We start from the raw sequence: 8913 nt of genomic DNA on the forward strand, positions 1-8913 counted from the left end.
ATGCCTAAGTCAGTGTCTTGAAGGCAGAGGGTATGATTAATGCGAAAACTGAGAGATATGAGTGCGTGAATGTAAAAGTGAGAGTGAGTGTTGATGAATAATGAATAGTGAGTAATGAATAATGAATAACGAATAGTGAGTAATGAATAATCACAACCATAACAATACCTGTATTTATAGGAAGAAAATAGTAAGTTACCTAGTCGAATTATAAAATGTCCTAGACTAGGACTCTTCATCCATTGGTCCCTTTGTAAGCTTATCTCCATCTCGTGAATATTTGAAAAGATCCAGGCTTATCTCATATATATCAGAGTCCTACTTGAACTCGAAAAGAATACTTGCGGCCCATTAGAAACAGCCTAGATCGGCCCATAATGACCAGCCCTGGTCAAAGTCCAACATAGTCCAAACTGGGTTGGACCTTGACATGTTGGGCCATATCGGGTAGACCAATTATAAACGGACTCGGGTTGAAATATTTTCTCGGGGTAATAAATTGATATAAGAAATTTTTGTGGTATGATTACTTATTATTTTATGTTGGATATGCCAGTAGAGTGTGGCTGAACAATTCATACTTATCTGATCAATCAGACAATCACACTAAACAGTATCTTAGAAGTAATTTTTTCAAGTGAAAAAGTATTTTTAATAATATATAGATATATAATTTGTCATTGGTCTCAATAATATATACATAGCAGAAGTCATATTTCCTCTCAATATGCCTTCTTCAGCTTCTTTAACATATGGAGTGTCTAAGAGCATCTCCAACCATCCTCCATTTTGGAGAATTGAGCTCCAACCGGTCTCCATTTTCATCCTCCATTTTTGAGGATGTTACAGTGGCACTCCAAATATGGAGGATCACTGTAGCAATAGAGGATGATTTGGGAGGATGACTTATTTACGAAAATGTCATCCTCCAAAATTATTAATTTGACTTTTTAAAATAAAAACTTATTTGTTGATCCTTGTTTCAAATTATTTTTTATTTTTTCAGTTCTTATATTAAGTTTTGTGTTGTTTGCAATGTAATTGTTTTGATGTGTTTGCAATTTAATGACCAAATAAATGTATTGTTTTTTTAAAAAAAACGAGTCGAATAAATTTTAATTTTTTGTATATTTAATAATATAATACATAATTATTAATATATTACACGATTTTTATTTGAATTTTATCGAATTAATTTAGTTGAAAGATATATTATGCAATTATTTAATTATATATATGTGTGTTGTAAAAGAAAAAAGAAAAAGTAAAAGAAAAATGGAGTATTTAGTAATATTTAGAGGATATGAGTTGAAGAAGTTTTATGAAAATAAAGATCGCGCGCGTATCTCAATTTTAAAGAATAGAGGATGAAAAATAGAGGATATGAGTTGGAGATGATCTAATAATGAAGTTGACAAAAACGGACACATCTGAATAACATGATTATGATTACTTTTTACATTTATTTAATATGTCAAAGTTCTTACATGGAATATATAAGTAATTTGTTTGATTAATTTCCATCAATTCTAAGAATAAGTTTAATTTAATTTTTTTTTTTAGAAAAAGAATAAAACTTAAACATACGTACGTAAATGCCTAATGACAATTATTGTCTCGCATACCAAAAGTCAATGCTAGGAAAGTTATGATATTTCAAAATAATTTTACTTTAAAATTAGTCAAAGAGGGGATTTAATTATATGATACCGATTACATTATGGACATCTGGCCGTTAGGATAAGTTTCAGCATTATTTTTACGAAAGAAGTATATTTCCGGTTTTGTTCATGCCGCCCGCAGGGTAGTATCCTGCGGGTGACGTGTAACCCCATGATTGGTTAAAATTAATGGGTTCTACGTGGAGCCCACTGATTTAAACCAATCAAAATTTGTCACGCCACATCGACTTAACCTATATTTCCATTGTTTTAGTACATTTGTATCTGGCTCCGTTTGGTTGAATTATTATTAATCAATGTATAGTTTATTTTATTTAATCCTACGTTCTTCTCGTCATATTATTTATTTTTCTTTTAATTATTTATTTTACATCAATCAAATTATTAATTATTTATCTTACATCAATCAAATCATTGAATTTAAATTACTATATTACCTCTTTATAAATAATATTATTCATATTTTATTTATTATTAAAAAAGTAAAATGTTAATTTTGTATTTTTATATAAAATTCATCTTTTATTAACTCACAATAATATAGTTTATAATGTAGTAGTTTACATGATCGATAGAGCTGTACGTAGTTTAATTCCATATATGGCGCTTGTGCTCTCTCTCTCTCTCCCCCACTTCGCATTGCAATATGTGTAGTAGTGTCAAAACGAAGGAAGTTACGTATCATGCGTATTTGTCTTCCACAGTTGAAACAAGCTCTAATTATAAGTTCTCGAAAAACGGTTCTCCATAATATTTAACTACACTTCGCTCGTCTTTTTTACTATCCAAATCTAATTTTAGAACTACTAGATCCCGGCAATGTTTTAAGCCTAATCCAGTCTGATTGACTGTCGTCAGTCATCCCTCTCGAAGCAAGGAGTCCTCCTCCCGATTCGCTTGTTTATTTGTTATTGCAAACTATATGTAATTAATTTTGTAAAGAAAAACTCATAATCATTTTCTTTTAAGTCTTTCCAAATACAAATTGACTCAAAACTTCCAAGCTACGTTATAAGTAGTAAAGTATATGTAGGATGCCAATATATATACAATTTATATATATATATATATATATATAATTATTTTTTTGGTTCGGTATGTTTGTCACTTTGCGATTTCAGTCCTTTATATTTCTAGATTTCAGTTTTAGTCTCTTATATTTATTATTTTTTTTTTTTGGCAATTTTAGTCTTTTTTCCGACGTGACGCTGACGTGACACCAATTCAGTGCTGATGTGGAGCTGACGTGTACAGTGCCACGTAAGTATTTTTGAATAAAAAGGACCGAAATTGCCAAAAATCGGAACATGCAAGACTAAAATTGAAATATGAAAATATAAATGACCAAAATCGTAAAATGACAAACATACATAACCAAATTTGCAATTTCCCCATATATATATATATAGACATGCATAAACCCTCGTATTATTTAATTTTTGTTTTCTTTTTGCTGTGTTCTTCAAGTTTGATATCGTTACTATATATATTAAATTAAGGCGTTAAAAACTATTTATAATTAATATTTGTTTCATAAACATTAATTATTTTAAAATTATATATAGCTAGCTAGCTAGTATTCACTATATTATTTATATCTGATGATTTTCATTCCATTTGTATTTCAATATATATTTATATATTTACATATATATAGACACAAATCAATGTAGGATATTAATTAAATTGGCATACTTATCGTGTGCATAGACGCTAATTTTATGTATCAAGGAAAACAATAGGTCAGAAATTTTCTTCTCTTTTTTATGTCACCGATCTACTTTTTGAAAATATCTGGCTAATTTCTACAATAATATATATTACACATTAAGTAATAATAACTCAGTAAAGCTTTAATTTGTTGTGTATTTGATGTCCAATCAATTGAAATTTTTTAATCTTTTTTTCAAAATAATCTAAATTGTAGCAGTTCGGGTTTATATTTGACTTTTCTCCATGTTATTTTTAATTTACTTACAAATTATTTTTTTACAGAAAAAAGTTTTCTCATCTTATTTTTCATTGTTGGTAATTGGACTAACCTAAATATATGTACAATAAAGACGATAAAAATTGATCGATCAAACCTATTTACTTTAATTTTTATGTTTATACATTATGTTTGCTATGCACCTAATTACACACACAAATTAAAGTGTAATATGTTTCTTGTGAGCTAGATAAGTCTACTCTATTCATTTTTTTTAATGAAAAATATTTTTGACATAAAAATATAATAATTTTTTTCATAATTCAGGTGTGAGACGGTTTCACATTAGTTTTTGTATATATATATATATATATATATAAAAGAATGCACCAACTCCTTAAATTAACTACCTTGGTAGTTTAATGGATAAACAAAAATAGCATTTATTTGCTCTCAAGGGGTGTCCAAGTTGGTGGAGCAGGTGAAATCTTGGCCAAAATTTATGAGTTCGATTCCCTCTGCCAACACTTTCTTGGACTAGCCTGACTAACGTAGTTTGCAGGCTATTGCATTAGTCCGGGTGTTTACCCAGAGCGCACCTAAGGGTAGCGGCTGCGGGTTCTCACGTCAAAAAAAAAAACAAAATAGCATTTATTTAATTCATTAAAAGTTGTTACAACAAACCTGTTTTAGTAAATTCAAAAATAAATAAATGATTTGTTAATTATAATCAATATCTTAAAGATTTTCTTTAAAAAAAAACTTAAAGATATAAAAAAAACAAATGTAATTACGTGAAAAATTAATTTGTGCACAGAAATTATGATATAATATAATGAAACCAACAATGCAATCTTGAATATTCCCTCCCAGAGAATATTGAATCATCTCTTAATTATCTTCATCCAGCTAATTATCTCATCATCAATATTTATCATGTCGAGGAGCTCTTATATAAAGTAAGATATTAAAATCTACGAATTTTCATCGAATGTTATTCTTGCAGGAAATAAAATTAAGAATTAATGAAGTATACAATATATATATATATATATATTCTTACACAAAACATAAATCATGATGAGAACAATTAGCTAGCAAGACTCTCAAATGTTATGAAAGGTTAATAGAAGCATTTGATTAATGCTTATTTGTCAGTATCATTGTACCACAAAGTCGTACACACAGCCGACTTTTTAACATTTGACCTTACAATTTGGAGTATTTTTTAGTTGCAATCATATCTCCCATAGGAGAGGAGAAGGGCCAATGCCGACTCCAAGCCAACTCATTTACCCTAATCCATTGACTTAATTACAACTTGTCACACCAATATCATGTATACTAATTATTAAGAGTGACGTAATCATGATTTTATGTAAATTTATATAATGTTTACTGCAAAAAATATATATATCGATTGAATTATATTATTTCGAAAATTGATTTTTTTTTTCGCGTACAAATTACATACGGTCGCCATCGTCATCGGCGCATGCGGTTCTCACGCACCAAATAAGGGTAGTTAAAGACATATATTGATAGGTTACACCTGAAAATTCAACTGGGCCTGAGCCCAATCATGAAAGTCCACTCCAAATATTTTTGAGACCCAAGCTTATTTAAATATTATATATATTTAAATCAAGCAGACTTTGAATTCTACAAAAGCCCATAAAAGGCTCAAGCCCGTGAAAACTCTCCGAATATCTATAAATAGCTCAAGTCACCTCATTATTAAGGTACACACTTTCTTAAGCACTATATCTCTCTACTTTCGATTATTATTCCTTGAGTAATCGCTGACTTGAGCGTCGGAGCGCCTTCGCCGGGAACCCTCCCGGCTCCTCCGACTTTGTTTTGTGACGTAGGAACAACCCACTGAAGATCTCTCAAGGGAACGTACACGGACTTATTCATACTCCGAACTTTGCAGAAGCAACGTGTCGAGTACAAGTGATTTTTGGCTACATCAGCTTGGCACCGTGTGGAAACCCGTTCACTACGTCATTGAGAACACATATTACTTCAAATATGTCTCAAGGAAATATTAACAATGGAAACGCACCGCCGAGTATTACTCTCACCCGTGAAGACTTGACTGCGCTAATGGAAAACACAGCAGCACTCGCAGCAAAAAATGAAGTTGCTCAGTACCTAGAAACCCGCAAGCAAAAAAGCAGCAAGAAAAAGGCTCAGACTGAAGGCTCGTAATCTCTTGACCCTAATAACGGAGACCCAAATAAAGATAAGTCTAAAGTGAATGATAAAGATCAAGGGGGGACCAAGAAAAATACTACTCAGAAAGACGGTGAAGCAAGTGTTCACACAGTTCATGACATTTCTGGCGAAAACAAGATCATTAATCCAGCTCGGAAGGATGGATCTCTCGCACACATGTAACTGGAGAGAATATGTCCGCAATTTTGCCGTCACGTCGAAGCCCCTTCACTGATGACATATTATCTAAAGCATTACCAAAGGGAGTCAAAATCCCCAGCTTACCTGAGTTCGATGGAACGAGTGACCCCCAAGACCATATTGACAAATTCTACGCGAAAGCGGATTTGTATGATATCACAGATGCTGCATACTGTAAAATTTTCCGAACAACATTATCAGGAAGAGCACTCACATGGTTCAATAAGTTACCCTCTGGATTTATTGCCAATTTGGAGCAACTTACTGACTGCTTCATCCAGCAATTCTCAATTAACAAAAAATACCCAAAAACAGCAGCATATTTGTTCACAGTCATTCAAAAAGAATGAGAATGTTTGAGGGACTATGTTCGGCGATTTACTCATGCGTTGCACGAAGTCTTACACGTGAATCATGATTTGTTAGCTGGAATAATGCAACAAAACTTGCGCCATCGGAAGTTCAAAGAATCAATAGCGGGAAGGCCGCCCAAAAACTTAGAGGAATTATTGGAAAGAGCTGAGAAATACATACGGGTTGAAGAATCTGTAGAGCCACACTACTTGAATAAAAGAAAGAGAGAAGAAGATAAATCAGATATTAGAAAGCGAGACGAGAAGCAAACAGCACAGAGCCCCCGCCTCCAAAATACACCCCTCAATGCACGTTTGACCGATATATTGGTAGTTGCTGAAAAACAAGAGTTGTTGCATCCCCCTCGCCCAATGCAAAATAACCCAAAGCGCCAGCGTTCGGACAAGTACTGCCATTTTCATAAAGATAAAGGTCATACTACAGAAGATTGCTTCAGTTTTCGAGCAGAAATTGAAAAACTCATAAAACGCGGGCATTTGGGAAATTTTGTGGACAAGTCCCGCGGTGAGAAACGAGATGACAGGCGTCGGGACGAACAACCAAAATGTGACTATCAAAAGCGACATGATGAAACTGGGAAACAACATGAACGAGCTGATAAAAATTTGCCCTCAGGAGGGGTAATTGCCGTAATCACTGGGGGGCCTGCTTGTGGCGACTCGAACAATGCAAGAAAAGCTCTTCTGCGGGCAGCAAAAGGAACCAACAATTTATCTAGCCCCACATGCTTGTCGATATATGAAATTGGAACCATCCAAGAGGGATTATCATTCAGTGACAAAGATCTGGAGAACCCTCGGGGCTAGAGCCGTAAATTTGGGTTAGGCCCGTCGGGTTGGCCCGGCCCGCCACATAATTTAAATGGGTTTGGTTGAAATTTTTTCAACCCAACAAAATGTGGGCCTAGATGGGCCAACCCGCCTAGGCCCGCGACCCGCGCGGGTTGGCCCGCGGGCCTAGAGAATTAATAATTTATTTTTATTGTTATATATGTATTTTTTAATAAAAGTTATGATTTTTTTTTGTATTAATTACTTTATATAAAATTTACACACATGAAATCAATAATTAAAATTTTTATTAATAAGTTTCTATTAATATTTATTTATGAAATGATTTTTATAATTAATTGTAATATTTTTTATTTATTTTTATTTGTCGTGATTCAACCCGCGGGCCGGCCCGCCTAACCCGCAACCCACCTTGGGTTGGGTTGGGTTGAGGATTTTGAGCCCGCCATCGACCCGCCAAAAGGTGAGTTGTTGGTGGGCCGGCCCGCCCCGCCATGAGTTGGCCCGTTTGACAGCTATACGGGGCACCCATAATGATTCTTTAATTATCTCAGCCACAATCTCCAATTTTTGGGTAAAGAAAATTCTAGTGGATTCAGGAAGTTCAGCCGACATAATTTTTCATGATGCATTCGTGAAGTTGGGTATTAGTAATGCACAGTTAGCTCCAGTCAACACTCCACTAGTTGGATTTTCCGAAGAAATAGTTGAAGCTTTGGGAGAAGTAACGCTTTCTCTTTCCTTGGGTTCTTACCCCAAAAGGTCTACTAAGATGGTGAAATTCCTTGTAGTAAAGACTTCATCTGCATACAATGTGATATTGGGACGACCAAGTCTCAATATATTCCAAGCCATCGGATCGACATATCATATGAAGCTGAAGTTTCTAGTGAGGAAAGAGCACCGAAACCTGGTAAAATTTTACGTGAAAACGGAATACACTTGGTGGATGAGGAAGCCGAGAGCAAAGAAAGAATAACAGCAACCGAAAATCTAAAGCATGTAGAAATCGTACCGAGTAATCCCAAGAAGACACTGAAAATCGGGACCGAATTACCTCCTGAATTGGAAGAGAAGTTGAAAAATTTTCTTGGTCGCAATTTGGACGTGTTTGCTTGGGGTGATGAGCATCTGCCAGGAATACCTCATGAATATGCGCTTCATCACCTCCGTGTTGATCCGAAAATGAGACCGCTGAAGCAAAAGAAAAGAGCATTTGGTCCAGAGAAAAATCGGCATATAGCCGCTGAAGTGGAGAAACTCTTAGCGGCAAAGTACATCAGGCCAGTTTCATACCCAGATTAGCTTGCAAATGTGGTTTTAGTACCGAAGCCGGGAGGAAAGTGGCGTTTGTGTATAGATTTCACTGATCTCAACAAAGCATGCCCCAAAGATCCGTTTCCACTCCCTCGAATTGACTTGTTAGTCGATTCGACAACAGGATGCAAGCTGCTCACTTTTATTGATGCATATCAAGGATACAATCAGATCGGCCTAGCACCAGAAGACCAGGAAAAAGCAAGTTTCATCATTGATCGAGGAATTTATTGTTATGATGTAATGTCGTTTGGGTTGAAAAATGCTGGAGCTACCTATCAACGTCTGGTAAATACCATGTTCGAACACTTGATCGGGCGTAACATGGAAGTTTATATAGATGACATGCTCGTCAAAAGTATTCAAGCATCTAATCACTTGGAAGATCTTGAGGAAT

The sequence above is a fragment of the Henckelia pumila genome, chromosome 2 (genome assembly GCF_033568475.1).
Source record: "Henckelia pumila isolate YLH828 chromosome 2, ASM3356847v2, whole genome shotgun sequence".
NCBI lineage: Eukaryota > Viridiplantae > Streptophyta > Magnoliopsida > Lamiales > Gesneriaceae > Henckelia > Henckelia pumila.